A 16,359-nucleotide genomic window follows, 5' to 3' on the forward strand; every position below is an offset into this window, starting at 1 on the left:
AGCCATAGCAGTCCTTGTTGCTTTGTATTTCCAGTCTGGTAATTCCAACACCCTTGCCACATTTGAATTTGGTTCTGATCTACCTCTGTTCAAATTGTTCTTACCTATTTAATAGCTATCAGTACACCTTGAGCAGTGTGGTGGCCAGGTGTGGGGAGAGGGATGCACTCCAAACTAATGCAGCATCTCAGGACCATGAACCTGAGACTCCAGTGCCAGAGGCTGGGTCCTTATCAGTGGTTATGTGGAAGTCAAGAAAGGCCTGCAGTGGGGGGGTTGTCTGCCTTCAGGTTAGTGGAGCTGGATAAAGCCCCATTGAGTTAGCTCTGTTTGTGTAGTTGCTCTTAATCAGATGAACTAAAATGTTCTGGCATATTTTAAAATCTTATATGGGAAGTTTTCTCCAGATTCATTGTGATAGCCCAGTAAAACTCTAGGAGATTAACCTAGGAAAAAAAGTAGAGGAGCCTCAGTGACTAGGTTCTCCTGAGATGTCACCTGTCAGATTTGTGCTCATGACATAGGTCACTGGGGCTCAGGGGTCCCTGGGCAGTGTCTGCTGGGTTGATTGCTGTGCTATCTACCTGTCCGTCTCTCCAGCTTGGAGGTAGCTGTTCCCCTGTGGCCCTACCTTTGCAGATTTAAGGAAACTCTTCAGTGTTTTGAATCAGTTCAGCTTTTTACTTGGTAGGATGGAGGGGCAGCTTCCAATCTCTATGTGCCAGACTGGAAACCAGAAATCTATAAACATTTTTAGAAGATATGTTTATGACTGAAAACAATAACAACAAAACAGGAGTTGTGACAGATCTTGAACGAACGTCCTCGAAAGGCTATGAGTGTGTTAAAAGGGTTTGTGCCTGGGGAAATGCCATAGGGAGGTGCTGGAGCACCCATGGGGTAGGGAGAGTAGTATTAGGAGGAAACACTGCTCCCTGGCTTGTGATATACATGGGTTAGTCCTCCACACCCTCCCACCATAAAGTGAAGTGTGGCTTCTCTACAGCACCAGACCAGGGCCCCACTGATCATGCGCCAGAACCTCTCCAACTGTGAGCCAAAGTGAGCCTTCTCTCCTTAGGACTTCATTATCTCTCTCACTTTGTTGTAGTGACAGGGAGCTGACGAACACCACAGCAGATCAGCAATCAGAAATAAAGCAGAGTCGGGACATGCAGCAGCTGGGCCTCCACTGCAGATGGAAGCAGCATGGGGCCTACAGGAGATCAGATAGGCCATCCCATTTGTGCAGTGTTCCAAAAGGTGCCCAGGATCTCTCTGCCATGCAAGGTCAATCACCCCCACTCCGCATGACTTCACTCCTGCTTCTGGTTCCATCCCATTCTAGCACACCCATGACTGACACATCCCAGTCTCTTAGTGCCATTCCCAGGTCCCTTACCACCCACTGGGTGAGGTGGAGCTGTCCAGTTTCCTTCTCCATCTGCCTCCTCCTCTCCAGTTTCGTGAGTGGACACTGCACTGTCACCTCCATCTGGCCTGCACTTGGGCCACCTCTTCCCCTCCCAGGACCCTCTCCCCTTTGCCCCCTCTCCCAGCTAAACCCCACATGCCAACAGGTGCTTTTTCTTTCTTTTTGCTCAAACTTCTTTTTGATGCTAAGGATAGAACCTAGACCTTTGCTCATGCTAAGCACACTCTACCACTGTGTTCCACCCACCCAGCATGCCTCTTTTTGAGGCTCTTCACACTTGGAAAGAAGGACACGTCTTCAACTCTTAGGCAGGAGTCATTAGCAAAAGACTTTTGTCAACACACCACCATCTGAGGGCTGGGTGGAGGACCTTCCAGGATGGAGGATTCTTTGCTAGCAATGACAGCCTCCTTAGGAGACACTCCGGAGCAGAACCTGGCCAACTTTTGCTGCAAATTATCTTTCTGGAGCAGGCACTCTCTCGTGCTACAGTACAAAAGCAGCCATAGATAAGGGGTACACCTGTGTTCCAGTGACATCCCTTTCTTCAGAAGTGTTGCAGCACTACTAACAGACAGGCTGCAGACTGGATTCTAGCAGATTCTACCCTGCCTCTTAACTGTCTGTCAGGCTGCTCTACATGTATATTTTGAATTCCAAAATCCCTACAACTTTTCTCACCTAAGTAACATTAACCGTGACTGGTCTTCCCCAAGAGCAATTAGCTGCAGAGACCCAAATGTTCCCAGAGGAGGGTGAAGGGCTGGCAAGTGGCACATCCCAGGCACCCTGCTCTTGTGAAATCTGTAATGTGGGGTTGGTCAGACCAGGGATTGTCAGGATGATGTCATCTGAGAACTAAACTGTGCCATAACATGGCTCTGCATCACAGCAGTGCCTGCCTGTGTTTTAAACCTGGAGATAAGAGATTGGCTGGTTGTAAAATGAGGTGAGGCCAGAACTAGGTTGAGGATGCCGTGTCTATGGTATGCTGCTAGCGATACCTCCTAGTCTACGGGGAAATGCAAGGTTACTTATATCTTTTAGTCTGTAGAGGATAGACAGTATAGCAATGCCCAACCCAAGACAGGAGACACTGAAAGCAAGTGTACCAGCTTCTGTGGTGATCTGATCTCCACAGACCGAAGAGCTAGCTAGGTATGTTAGTCAGCGCTCTGTGACTGTAGAGAGTACTAAAGAGAACCTCTGGGGCTGGGGATATGGCCTAGTGGCAAGAGAGCTTGCCTCGTATACATGAGGCCCTGGGTTCGATTCCCCAGCACCACATATACAGAAAATGGCCAGAAGTGGCGCTGTGGCTTAAGTGGCAGAGTGCTAGCCTTGAGCGGGAAGAAGCCAGGGACAGTGCTCAGGCCCTGAGTTCAAGGCCCAGGACTGGCCAAAAAAAAAAAAAAAAAGAGAACCTCTGAAGAAAGAGGACTAGCTCACAGCTCAGGAGGTTTCAGTCTGTGATCTGTTGTTGTTTTGGGTCTATGGTGAAACAACACATTGTGGAAGGAAACACAGGATTAAGCACAGTCCTCACTGTTCCGTCTGGGAAATAAAAGAGAAAAGAGGCTGGAGTGCTCCATCCCCTTTCAGGACACACCCCAAAGGACATACACCTCCCACTGAACCTCCATTAGCTCCCAACACCCCATTGTAGGAATGAGGCCTCTAACACATGTGCCTGTGGGGATACTCCAGATTCAAACTCCAGCACCACGCAAATTAAAGTGCAGGACAACAGTGGCACTAAAGGCCTGACTAGGAGGAGAGGTAGGCTTGCTTATCACACATAACACCCCGCTCCTTTCTCCTCCACCAGTTCCTCTAGGGCTCCATGGAGGTCACCCTGTCGCCCTTCTCCCCAAAGCCACACCAGGACATCCTTTGTCAGCCTGATGGAAAGCCACCACCTAGTAGTGAAGCTCTGGTAGGGTGCTGGGAAGCTGGGTCTCTGACTTTGCTACTGCCTAGCCCCGTTCTGAGTGAGTGGTCTCAGGTGAGCCACTGTCTTTGGTGCCAAAAGCCACCCAGAGTGAGGCATCACCCAGCAGCCATTGCTCCAGATGCAAAGTCAGCGTGTGCATTGGACATGTCAGTGGGGTGCTTGCCTTTACAAGTTCATACTCTCTCCTATGTTTTAAATCCCCAAACACCCCTGAGGAAAGCAGACGATGCCTCTGATGGCTCTCAGCCCTTACTTACCCAATACTCAAACCACCTTTCAGCTACACTGTGGTTCAGTGACACTTTACTGAGCATCTACTACCTCTTTTTGACAAGATAGGCCAAACTGGTGTATATTTAATTGGTCATCACACAGATATGTGAGCAAACTTTGGGTTTCCTCCAGCCTCTTCTTACCTAAGTGTTATATACATTCATAGTTTTATCTCTTTTCTCACCATTTTACTTGGCTCATCTAGTTTTTTTTCATTTTGAAAAGTCTATTTTGAATCAATTTATTATAATTTTGAAGAGGATAGGTAGGCATATCTTAGTTCATTCTAATGTTACGTGCTTTTATGTTTGAGTCATTTACCATGGTTTCAGTTATTGACTTATTTTATATGTCATTTTATGGCCTACATATTTTCAGTGGAGACGCTTAGGCTAAGCTATATTTATTTATACCACAGTACATTAACTATAAAACTATCTAGCTACAGTAAAACCACCATAATCTGGAGCCCCTGGGGAGTGGGCTATTCCAGATAGCCAGGATCTAGGAATTAAAGTTAACTGTTGTGTCTTTTTTACCTCTTAAAAACAATATAAGGAGTCTCATTTAGCTCTGATTATAACCCATGGGAAGCAGTAAGAATTGGACTCCGTTCTCACTAAAGGACTCTTGTTTTAGTGCTAGTGGGCATTTCTTAAGACCTTGTGTTTCCTCGATGACTGCCAGCTGTGTTTCCAACCATCCCTACCCAAATCTCTCCCTTTCTTTCTCATTGCTGCCTCCATACTCTGCAGACTTGGAGAGCAGGGGTGGAACTGTAAGATCCAGCCTAACCAGTGTGAGCAAGGCCTGCAGAGGCCACACCCTGCAGACCGCAGTGGTGTATTCTCTCGAAAGCCTTTCAGGCTGGTGTGTGGGCTCCGTGCATCTTATCATTTGGGTGTAAGACAGGGAGCTCTGTCCTAACAACTCCCTTCTGGTCCTCAAGGCATTCCAGAACTCTGATGGGGCAGATTCTAGCCAAGAGAGGGGAGCTGTGGTCGTTGGGCCTCCACTTGGACCTGCCTAGCTAGTTGAACACACCCTGAAATAAAAATCAGGTTGTAAACAAGACTTATTTGAATTTTGTAGCACATTAAATGACTCCTGTACTGTAATAATGTCTTGCTAATTCCTCTTCCCTCTCTATTTTTGTTGTTTTTTCAGTGTTTGGGATGGAAGCCAGGGCCTTGCACATGCAAAGCAAACAGGTACTCTACCACTGAGATTCTTTCCCAGCCTCTAGTTCCCTCTCCTTTTTTTTTTTTTTTTTTGCCAGTCCTGGGCCTTGGACTCAGGGCCTGAGTATTGTCACTGGCTTCTCTTTTGCTCAAGGCTAGCACTCTGCACTTGAGCCACAGCGCCACTTCTGGCCATTTTCTATATATGTGGTGCTAGAGAATTGAACCCAGGGCTTCATGTATATGAGGCAAGCACTCTTGCCAATAGGCGTATTCCCAGCCCCGCTAAATATATTCTTTTGGGGCTAGAGCCTTCATTCTATGATATGTGTCCTGTTAATAATAATTGTAGCTGTTCTTTTTGTTGTGCCTATCATGATAGGTACGTTATGTGCCCTTTTCTAGGTTTTCAGCACAGTAACAAGGAGAAAGGCTTTGTTGAAGTCTAAGTCAAGTGAGCCTTAGACTGGAGACCCTGGGGTCTTCTGTTTCCTGCTGCTGACTCCTCCCACATCACCAGTGTTCTTTCTCCTCAGGTCCTCAGCTACAAAGAATTATATTTTCTGAAGTATCAGAGCCAGGAGTTCACAGGTGCCCAGGCTTCAAGTGACTTGTCCAAGGTCGCATCACTGTGAGCACACTCTGGTTTGGGCCCAGATCATCTGCCTGCCTACACTCAAATCCAGTGGAATGGAGTTGTCCAGCCAGTCCAACACACTTATGGTGAGTAACAAGGAAGACCTAGCTCTGACTGTGGGCTGGAGCACATGGAGTTTCAGGTTACCCAGACAGGGAAGGGTAGGAAACTGGGCATGTGATTCTCGGTGGAGATGTCTCCCTGCCTCTGGGAGCTGAGGACCCACTGAAGCTGACCAGCTGGGTACAATAATTTGGGGACACTGGAACTAAATATAGTGGTTTTAATTATTGCTGTGGCTAATGGTCCAGTGTTTTTGGAGAGCTAGATAGTGTTTTGTTTAGCTATGTTTTGTTAATTATTATTTATTAATATTTAATTGATTATTATTATTAATTATGAGGCTAGGTTATACTTTGCCTCGAAGTCTTCCTGTGTCTGCCTTCCATATTATGTTGCTGTAAACCGTATCCAGCCTTGGTTATATGTTAGTAGTCAGACAATGAAATTACTATTTTCTAAAACTAGGTACCTAAGTGTTTAGGAATCAGTTCTAATCTAATTCTTAATACAAGTAAAATCTCTAGCACTTGTATTGAAAGTGAAACTTCTCTTCATTTTTACTTTTACATTTTAAAATACTGCTATTCTTTGGTCTGGAAAAATGTTTTTGGCAAAAATAATTTGTATAACGTGATTTGCTATGTCATTTACAAATTGTTTAAGAATTGTTCAATGACTATCCTCACTAAAGTTGACAAGCGTGGGGACTAGATGATGAGAACAAGGAAAAAGAGCCCAAGCATCTTAGTGCTCTAATAATGTTTGAATTTGACTTTGGTTTCCTTAAAGAAACATCTCAATGAAAAAGAAATAACTGTTAATGATAGAGCTTATCAAGCCAGTGTTGTTGATGGTCTATTAAAATGCTACATTCTACATAGGTTAACATTTAAATAAACCTTCCACCAATTTGTGTTTTTCTTTTCATTTTATGAGTGTACAATATGTGTACTTGCTGATGATCCCAGGAAATCGACTCAACCCCAGAATTTAAAACATCTTCAGTTTAGTTTTAAAAAGAGTGGGAAATCTAGGCTGATGTATTTATATTAACTGACTAGTGCTACCACGTTAATCCTGTAATTAAGATTCATTTCTCAAAAATGTTGCTGTAATCTTAGAAATATTAAAGATTTAAACCCTGAAGATTGGTATGGAAGTGATTACATTTTCCTTATTCTTCTCCCCTCTCTCCCAGAATGATTAATTTCACTTTCTGCGTCTCGTCTCGCTCCCTCTGCCGAGTCTCCTAATTCAGTGCAGCCTGTTTAGGGATCATCTCTGTTCGACAGACAGCTGCCCAGAGCTTTCCCTTTCCAAGCATGGCTTTTCGATTATGGCCAACCAAGGCCAGGCGCTGGACGAGCACCTGTCAGTGCTGCTTTTCCAAAAGAGATGACTCTAATCGCATTTCACTGCACTTCAGAAGAAGGCCCCTTTGAAATGTGGCTCTGCTCTATGACTCATCCTTTTCAGCCCAGATGCCACTCGGCAGTGTGTTCATGACGTCGTCTGTGCTGAAAGGAGAAACTGGAAAAGTGAGGCCCTGCCCAGGCATTTGATTCGTAACTTTCTCTTGTGAAGAAAAGCATCTAAAAATTCCTGTTTGAGCTTTTCTAGGTGAATATCATTAAAGATTGGAAGGAGGGTTTTTGTTTTGCTTTGTTTATCGAGTAAGCTTTCCAAACCTTTCAGCTCTGCTGTAAACACACGTCATGCAATGGGAGGAACGTGAGCTGTTGAAGTCTATTCCCTTTATCAGTGAGATTGATGCTGAATACTGTGTAGAGAAAGCTCTGGACTTTCACCTTGGCCCTAATTGGAGGCCCATTAAGTACTTAACATGCAGGTACTGGCTCCCACCCAGGACTATGTGGAATGTAGCTATCAAAGACAAATTTCATTTTGCAAACAGTAATTTAATAGTGTAACAGTGGATAGACTAGAATATCAGTTAATTTCAAAACATTTTATTCTACACCAATTAGCTCAGGTCCTGGAGGGCAAAATGACAAGAAGTTACTCGTTCACTATGTATTTAATTAATTGAAAAATGCTCAAATTGCTTTTACAGTTGTTATTAAAAAGTGGAATCAGTGTTGCCAGTGCTCAACCATAATTGGAACCCCAGGGAATTAAATATTTAGCATTAGTAATGTAACAGTACTTAGGACACAAATTTCTATTTTCGTCATGAAAGCTGTACACTGAGAGTGTGAGCCGCTGCGAGGACAGCTGTGACAAACGCAACGGCCGGAGATATTTCAATAAGACACCTCATTGGACAGCGAGTCTTACCACATTACTCGTTTGTAAGAGATCTGCAAGTTTAATTCCCAGTAGAAACCCGTTGCCCAAGTATTTAGATTTCTAATTGCGTGCAGGGTGAACAGTTGGGCAAATGTCTTGCCGTAAGAGGCTGAAATGTATAATGCTTTCTAAATAATCCCATATAAGTTCATGCCTTTGTCAATTTAAAAATAGCAGGACTGTCAGGGAATAAAGATCTTGTTTGTTTTAAGTTTAATTACATTTTAAGCATCCATGCATTCAGTACTACAGTGAGAAAAGTTGGATATTGGCTCTAATGAGCTACAGGGGTAGACGGCTGGAGACCCTGAGGGATTCACTCGGTAAATTAACTGGATAAAAGTACTTGCTGAGGATATAGCTGATGGCTGAGCTGCTCTTAAAACCCAGTTATAGAGCTGTCTCTCATTCCTGTTTTCATTCCAAGCAGCCTCTGTAGAGACCTTAACAGCCGCCTGTTAAAACTGTTCAACTTGTCAAAATGTATTATATTACTCCACTAATAAATAGTATTAAAGGGTATTTGCCTTCACTTCTCGTTTTCAGAAGGGATCAGGTTGATAAACACAACTGGCTTAGGTTGGCCTTATTTTAATTTGTTTATGTCATCTAAGTAATATGGAAAGTGCACGGCTTGAATTTGCAAACATTACTTCCTGGGGATGTAAACTTACGAAATACTGCATACCATAGAAGCAAGGCCCTACTATCCCAGATTGCTGTTGAGAGATGTGTGGCTGGCCTTCTTAGGCCACATTCAAAGTACGTGAGAACCTCATATTCGAACAAATTCTTTGAAGCATGACTAGATTAATTCCGTTGCAAATCATTAGTTCTTGTGAAGAGAAAGTTGTAAGATAATTGTGTAAATTCCTTTTGCTTCCTATTTTCCCTGTGTCTATTTTTAAATTGTTTATTGTAATTGATCATGATTTCTTATTTTGAAACAGTTTTCAAAATCACTTACTCGAAAAGAGAAATAAAAAAGGTTTGGGGGCTGGGAATATGGCCTAGTGGCAAGAGTACTTGCCTTCTATACATGAAACCCAAGGTTTGATTCCCCAGCACCACATACATAGAAAACGGCAAGAAGTGGCACTGTGGCTCAAGTGGCAGAGTGCTACCCTTGACCAAAAAGAAGCCAGGGACAGTGCTCAGGCCCTGAGTTCAAGGCCCAGGAATGGCAAAAAAAAAAAAGTTTATTAAAAAAATTTGATAAACTCTCCTTTGGACTCTGTTCACCCATTCTCTTCCCCCACCTGCTGTCATCTGCACTAACAGTCTGAAGGAGCCCTTCTGTGACATTTTTCTGAGCATACTTTGCTTGGCATATACTGTAGAGTGTGTAGTATATGTGGAGAATATAATCAGGTAATTCCATACAGGCCTGTGACTTGCTATGCATAGTCAGCTTTCTGTATTGGTGCTCTAGAGCATCCTTGTGCTCTTGTGCTATCATCCATCCACCCATTTTTTTTTTCTCTCTCTCTCCCTCTCCGCCCTCCACCGTATCTATTACTAAGGTTTGAACTCAGGACTTTGTGCTTGTTAGGCAGGTTTTCTGCCACTTGAGCCAGGCCCCTAGTTCTTTTTTTAGATACAGTCTCACATTTTTGCCCTGGGCCAGCTTCAGAATGTGATCCTCCTACTTATTTGATCCTCTTACTACCTATGCTTCCTGCATAGCTGGAAGTGGTATATAAGGGGTTCTACTACTATGCCTTCTTTGTTGAGATGGGAGTCTTGCTAGTATTTTGCCTAGGCTGTCTGGGCTTAAGTGTGGGCATGTATTTCCATGTGTATATTAGAATAGAACTTTGGACAACCATGTATTAAGTGATTTTTCTGTGCTTGATATTATTTGAAATATTTCTTATTTCATCTTTACAATAAGTAAATGAGTTAAACAGTACTGCCTTTAGCAGCCAGGTAACAGTAGCTCACACCTATAATCCTAGCTGTTTGGGAGGCTGAGAACAGGAGGATCAGAGTTCAAGGCCAGCCCAGCAAAAAGAGTTCACAAGACCCCATTCTCAACTGATAGGTGGTAGCCTGTTGTCCTAAGCTACATGGGAGGTTGATATTGATAGGATTGTGTTCCAGACCAGCCCAGAAAAGTCCACTAAGACCCCAGCTCAGTGGAAGAAATTGCTTGTGGTGGTGCTTGCCTATCATTCCAGCACCAACAGGAAGCCTAAAATAGACAGATCCAGGTGGGCCTCTGCAGAAAATGAGACCCTATCTCAAAATGTCTAGTACAGAAAATAGCCGGAGGCATAGCTCTGGCATTAGAGTGTGTGCCTAGGAAGTTCAAGGTCCTGAGTTAAAACACTAATACTGCTAAGAAAGAAAGATTATGATCCATATTTTCCACATAGGGAAATCCAGTCATAAGAGTAACTTCCCCAAGGCCACAAGGAGAGAAACCAACAGGGCCTGGCTTGGAACCTGTGAAGTTTGGCACATCAGAGTCAGCTCTCAACCAAGACATTCACTGATTTTTTTTCTTGTAATTTGCCTTTCCTTATAAGTGAGTGTGAATGTGCTCGTTGCCTTTGTGCTTCTTCAGAGAATTTGCCTGTTCATGTTCCTTGGCTCATTTCCATTCAGTGCTATCCTGTCACAGTACAGAGAAGTCTTTATTGATTATGTGTTTTCAGGTCTTTCTTTCAGCCTGTTACCTGTGTTTCCACTTTGTTTTATTGTAATGTCGTCAGGGTTTGCTTTATGGATTGGGACACGAGGAAGCCATCCAGCACCCCCAAGGTGACCAGTATGTTTACCTACATCTTTCTATACTATTTTTCCTTGTGTTCAAGGAGATATCTTTAAGTTACATATGGTTTTTTTATGTGTGTGCACTGTGTGGATGAAGATCAACCCTCTTCTTTCCAGAAGCATATACATCGTCCTCTTGTAAACTGGCAGGAGAGACTTCAGGCCTCTACCGAATACCACCTACAGGTCTCTGTGTGGCCAGTTCCTCTTATGGAATGCTTAAGTCTAATCCTGCAGCATACCATCTTTTTTTATCACCATAAAATTAATTTTTTTAACTTTCAAAGACACATTGCCTAGCAGGTACTCCTGTTGAATTATAAAGGTGTAAATTAGCAGACACCCCTCATTTAGAAAGATAGAAACATGGTAGCGGAACAGTAACACTCCTCCATGTCCGAATTCCCAGTCTGTGGTGGTGTCACACTGCAGAGGGGAATTAAGGTTGCAGGTGGAATTAGAGTCTCTGACTGGCTGACTTTGAGAGAGGGGATTATGCTAGATTATCTGGTCAGATCTTAAATGCGGAAAGGGAGTCAGGAGGGTCTGCCTGAAAGAGATGCAAGGCAAGAAGACTCAGCCCAGAGACCTAATGGCTTCACACTGGTAGGAACAGAGACAAGAACCCAAGAAGGGAGTGCCACTGGGCTCTGGAAAGGTCAAGAAAGCACTGGCCCCTCTGGAGGTTCTGAAGAGAACCAGGCTCTGTGGCTCCTCCGTTCCTCAGCTTAGTCTTCTGAGTATATAATAAACTTGGGCTCCTGTGCCCAGCAGCCTCAGAAATCCAATGCAGGTTGGAGGGAACAACTTTTTCCCCCATTTTCTACTCATCTTGGCCTCCTCACCCCCTGCCAGCCATCTCCCAATGGTAACCACTGAACAGTTTGTCAGAGTTTCTGATGACAGAAACTTTTACAGTGGAGTCTGGTTATTTATTAAAGCAACCCTCACCCCTTCTGTTTGCAAAGGAGAATCAGTTCTCAAATTCATTTTAAGATTCCTTTAGGATTCTGACTGGAAATGTGTTGAGATTAATTTTGGGGAGATGATTGAATAATTAGGGAGGATGGTAAACAAATTGGAGGAAGGGATGGTAGGCTAATTTGGAGAAGAGGACTCTTTCTGGCTCCCCACAGGAATGGGTAATACACACTCCTTGAGTTAATGAATGTGTGTTTTATTTTGCTTTCTAAATATTTTGTATTTTCTCAAAATGATTCATTTTATTTAGATTTTCAACTTTTCCTTACAGACTTCTACATATTTTCATATATCCATAATTGGGCATAATGGCTCAATTCAAATATGGTTGAATTTGGCTTCTCCACTATTTTTCTTTACCTCCATTGCCAAAGTTTTATTTTATTGATATTACATTTTAAAAAAGGTTTTGGTTTTATTAATGCCTTTTTGTAAATCAATTACCTGGACTCCCTTTTGTCAGTAGGAGAGAAAGAGATTACCACATGCATTCATTTAATTCGAGTTAAGCTTTCATAAGTAAAGAATTGACGTACACGGAACTGTAGGCGTTTACTCTTAGATTTGAAGAAAAATGTCCACACCTGCAGAACTGTGATCAGAAGACCTACCAGAAATGAACAAGGGGACTTAGTGAAGCCCTCTGGGTGTAGGCAGGACACCAGTGTCCCAAAGGCTTTCAGGAAGATGGGGCAGAAGGTCATAGAGGCTTTCCTGGTTTTTGTGGTGAGAGAAGGTGAGCTTGGCCTTCGCTTCCACTGTGCTCACCTTTTTCAAGGTTTATGTTGTAATGTATCAGAACTCCACCACACCTTATTTCTTCTTCCTTTCAGAGCCTCACTACAGAGCTCAAGCTGGCCTCAAGCTTAGATTTCCCCATCTCAGTCTGCTGAGGACAAGTACCACCATGCTGGCCTCCTTCCACTTTGTTTTAGTTTTTTGACTGACCTGTCCTGGGTCTGAATGCCTACTTGTTTAGTTTTTGTTTTTCGTCTCTGTTGATTCTTAACTAATATTCTTTGGCTATGAATTATCCTCTAACTTTAGTTTTGGCTGTGTCTAGTAGTGTTTGTATGTACTGATTTCATTTTCTTTCTCAACTAGTTTGTTAAATCTATACTTTTATTCTTTTTTATCCAAGTACAGTATGTATGTATGTATATATGTATGTATGTATACATGTATGCATGCATGCATGTATGTATGTATGTATGTAAGACAGAATCTCAGTAGGTAACCCAGGTTACATATCACAAACTGCTGGGATTAGAGGTTTTTCCTGCCTCAGCTTCCCAAGTGCTAGATTACAGGTGTGTATCCCCTTAACCAGCTTCAGAGAGTTATCTTGAAAAAAAAAAATTTAACTTTGACTAGGAACATGTCCTAAGTTATAGAGTGCTTTCCTAGTATGTGTAAGGTCCTGTATTCAGTCCTCAGTCCTGAAAGGAAAGGAAAAGAAAGAAAGATTTAAAAAAAGGAAATGAGTGGAGTAGTATTTCTTGGGGAAGGCTGTTATTTACTGTTCATCTCTTGTCTCCTCTCTTCTCCCCACCAATGTTGCTCATGAGTGAAATCTGTATGATTCCCACTTTGGATAGTATATTGAGATTTCCTTTATAATGAAACATAGGAAAAGTATCCTGAGTCTGCTTAATTGTATTTGTTAGTGTACTTACTTTAGCTTGAGGAACACACCGGCTGACTTTATGCATTTTCTTCTCACTTAAAATCAGCAGAAGCCTCCTGATATTTTAGAGGTTGTTTCTCAGCCCTCCTCCCCATACCCCATGCCCCTGCGTATAAGGTAAAGCATAACATAAAGTTAGACACACTGCTTGCTGCCCATTGCGCCTGCTCTGGAGCACATGGAATGAAAGCAGAAGGGCCGCCTGCAGGACCTACACGGTGGTGCACATTTGCAGTTCAGGCCCCCTCCCCCATCTGCACCCCTGCTTTCTGGGGCTTGGGAAGATAGGAGGGCAGAGGGGAGACCCTGGAAGAACACGCATTTCACCTTCTGCTGATGTCTTCCAACTTTCATAGCTGTCACACTCAGCCCGCTGTTAATTCGCAGAACCTCTTTGCTTGCTGACAGCCAAGTCAGTCCTCACCTCTCATGGTATAGGACTTCAAAAGGCCTGCTGTGCCGGTAGAGGAGAGGACCTACACCCCTACCCTCTGCTTACAGGAGCTGAGGGGCGAGGAATTGGAGGGGTGTCCCTTGATAGGGTTCTAGAAACTCTGAATGATATTTGAATGACAGATTGTTTTTGCCTGGTAGCAACATTTTCTTAAAGTGTAACTAACTAATTTTATTTGGATTGGTCTACACACTAGCCATGCTGAATCTGAGAAGCTCTCTCTATCTCACAGGAAGAAGTAGCCACTCAGAGCCTTTTCCTTGCACTATATGACAACTCTGCTGGAGGCAGGAGAACCCAACCCACGAAGGCACCGCTTACAGAGCAGCTCAGGAAATGTGCCATTTCCAAACCCTCACCATGTGTTGCAGGAAATCAAGCTGGAATAACATATAGGCTGGCTGCACAGTGCTCAACTACTGTGGCACATTCATAGTGCCTAGCCCGTCTGACGTTTGCATTCTCCTCCCTTCCCTTCCACTCTCCTTCCCTCTAAAATATTTTTTTTTAATTTACAAAGTTTTGGCAGAAATTTTAATGCAGTATGAAAGCCTTCTGGATAGACCAGTTTTCTCCAACCAGTTGAATAGAGCTATAATCATAATTTGTTCAAATGAAGCACACAGGTTTTATCTAAAATACTTCTTGCATGTTGCTTAAAAACATGCTCCATGCCCCAGGCACCCTATGTTCAGAACACAGAGGTCCCAGTTGTCTATTCCCACTGCAAGGATACAAGTTGAGTCCTGCAGGGGGAAGACTTTGGGCTTTTCCAGAGCGGTGCTGTGTCGAGTGGGAGGAGTCAGGCAGGGCTGTCCACAGGACACGTGGCAGCCGGTGCAGCAGAGGCTCTGGAGCCAGGGTAAAGTGGTGTTCACCCTGGTCACTCTCCAGGGCAGCCCGTCTCTCCCTGAGATACAGAGCCCCACATTCTACAGAATTCCTGAAATTGGATCCAGGAGTTTATATGCAGCTAAATTTTTCTGGCCATTCATTTTCTCAGATTCTCAGAGATTTTCATAAGCTCCAAAATCATTACCTGCATCATGCCAGAGGAGGCAGGAGTTGGAGTCTGGCTGTTGGGTGCTTGAGAGAAATCTGCTGGCGTGAGGCAATGCCATGGGAAGACAGACCTGGGGAGAATCATTTCACCCCATAGTGTTCCCTGGTGCTGTCACCCTAGGACTTAGGACAGGGTGGCTCACAGTCACAGTGCCCCCCTCCCTGTCACCTTCTATGTGCACAGCCACAGGTCCAGGAAACTTTGAGTCTAGCCTTTAACTTGTGATCTTCACAAGTGCTGGGATTATAGGCACATACCACCGTACCCCGCAACATGTATTTTTACCTGACTCACAGGGATAACATGGTATATATGATTTCCCCTGCTTTTCTACTCTGTGTTTCTGAGCAGTTGCTGAGGACTTTCTGGAAGAGCATGTGCTGGTCTAGATGGGGACCTAGTGGTGGAGGTGGCTTCCCCAAATGGGTCATCCTGCCTGCCTCAGGGTGCTCAGCCCCTGCCCTTGATGCTCCCTGAGGCCGCCTCCAGATGTCCTTGTACAGCCAGGCTGCCTGCAGATCCCCAGGCCATGAAAAGCTGTTCCGCGTTTTCTTTAATGAAGTCCTAGCTTGGACTTGCTGGGGAAATTGTGTGTGTGTGTGTGTGTGTGTGTGTGTGTGTGTGTGTGTGTGTGTGTTCCCGGTTATGATAGATTTTTATTCATTGCTCTTCAGATCTGCTAAAACAACTCATTCTCCCCACCAGGATGGGGGTGGGAAGGTCCCCTTCTCCCCATAATTAGTGTCATCAGATGTCATCATTTCTGTGTCAACCTGACAGCAAACTGTAGTGCATTCATTGGTACGTCTATAATTAGGAGAGAAGGTAAGCAGTCCTCTGTTCATCCATTCTCGGGGATTTTTCTTTTTCCAGTGAATGTGTCTCTTTCCAGTCAAATCACAGACTCTATTCAATTAAGAAATATGTATTGCAACTATTTTCTCTGATTTAACTTTGGTCTTTTGTCATTGTTCCTATTATTTCAGGCCATGGTTTCCAATTTTATACCTATGTAAGTTGACCAATGCTCAGGAAGTTGTTGGCTTAGACCTCAAGTTTCTCAAGTTCCTGCCAAGTCCCTATGCATAAGCATGGTAGATAAAGAGATGGCGTCTCCTGGTGGGAAGGCCAAGGCCCCTCTCCTCTACTATAGTGCAGAGCAGTTGGTCCTACAATGAAAACAAGACTTAACAGATCTCTTAGGATGTCTTGAGAACTCTAAGCTTTACCACCTTGGTTAAAATCTAGGCAGTCACACGTTGCTTGCTGTCTGAAATGTGTTGAATGAATCTCTGTATGTTTGGGATAAAAATAAAAAGACTGAGGAAGAGATAAATCTCCTTAGAAGGCATAGGAAGTTCAGGACAGTTTTTGGCCTTTGGTTTTTAAATGGTGTTGCAAGGATTTGAACTCAGGACCTTGCACTTGCTAGGCAAGCATGCTACCACTTGAATTCCACCCCTGTCTCATTTTTGTTTTGTTTTTCAGGTGGTGTCTAGGATTTGCTTAAGCTGGCCTAGGGCCATCACCCTCCCATCTTTGC

General features: G+C 43.8%; 1 long non-coding RNA gene across 1 annotated transcript in view; it reads left to right on the forward strand.

Moving 5' to 3' along the window:
• Positions 1-16,359, forward strand: part of LOC125358448 — a 40,959-nt gene that overhangs the window by 17,497 nt on the left and 7,103 nt on the right. The window contains exons 3-7 of the long non-coding RNA XR_007212306.1: positions 4,830-4,873; positions 5,249-5,297; positions 5,380-5,566; positions 6,742-7,392; positions 15,491-15,641. This is a non-coding gene — a long non-coding RNA (uncharacterized LOC125358448). The remainder of the gene's footprint in view (positions 1-4,829; positions 4,874-5,248; positions 5,298-5,379; positions 5,567-6,741; positions 7,393-15,490; positions 15,642-16,359) is intronic.

This window comes from Perognathus longimembris, chromosome 10 (genome assembly GCF_023159225.1).
Source record: "Perognathus longimembris pacificus isolate PPM17 chromosome 10, ASM2315922v1, whole genome shotgun sequence".
Classification (NCBI taxonomy): Eukaryota; Metazoa; Chordata; class Mammalia; order Rodentia; family Heteromyidae; genus Perognathus; species Perognathus longimembris.